The sequence below is a fragment of the Halyomorpha halys genome, unplaced genomic scaffold, assembly GCF_000696795.3.
Source record: "Halyomorpha halys isolate HHAL.00 unplaced genomic scaffold, Hhal_1.1 Scaffold914.1, whole genome shotgun sequence".
Taxonomy (NCBI): Eukaryota; Metazoa; Arthropoda; class Insecta; order Hemiptera; family Pentatomidae; genus Halyomorpha; species Halyomorpha halys.
Window position 1 is genome coordinate 176,838 of NW_027104636.1, and position 311 is coordinate 177,148.

The window sequence follows — 311 nt, forward strand, 5'->3', positions numbered from 1 at the left end:
AATCTACCCACTGATAGAACTCCAATAACATTTCTAGAGGAGAAGACCTCGAGGCCATCTTCTTTTCAGACGCCTAGGAGGATTATTAGGTAATGGAGGAGAAGCCAGGTTAGAAACGAGTTGGTTTGGGTGGTTGGGAAGTTTATTATGGAAGGAACGGTATTTGGTTTTGGCCAAAACGGCAACATATGGGACATTGAGGTCCTTATGTATGATTTGATTTGTGACAAAGTAAGGAGCATTGAGGATTTTACGAAGGATTTTGGACTGTAAGGATTGGATTCGGGAGGAATTTGATGGTTTAGTGGAGC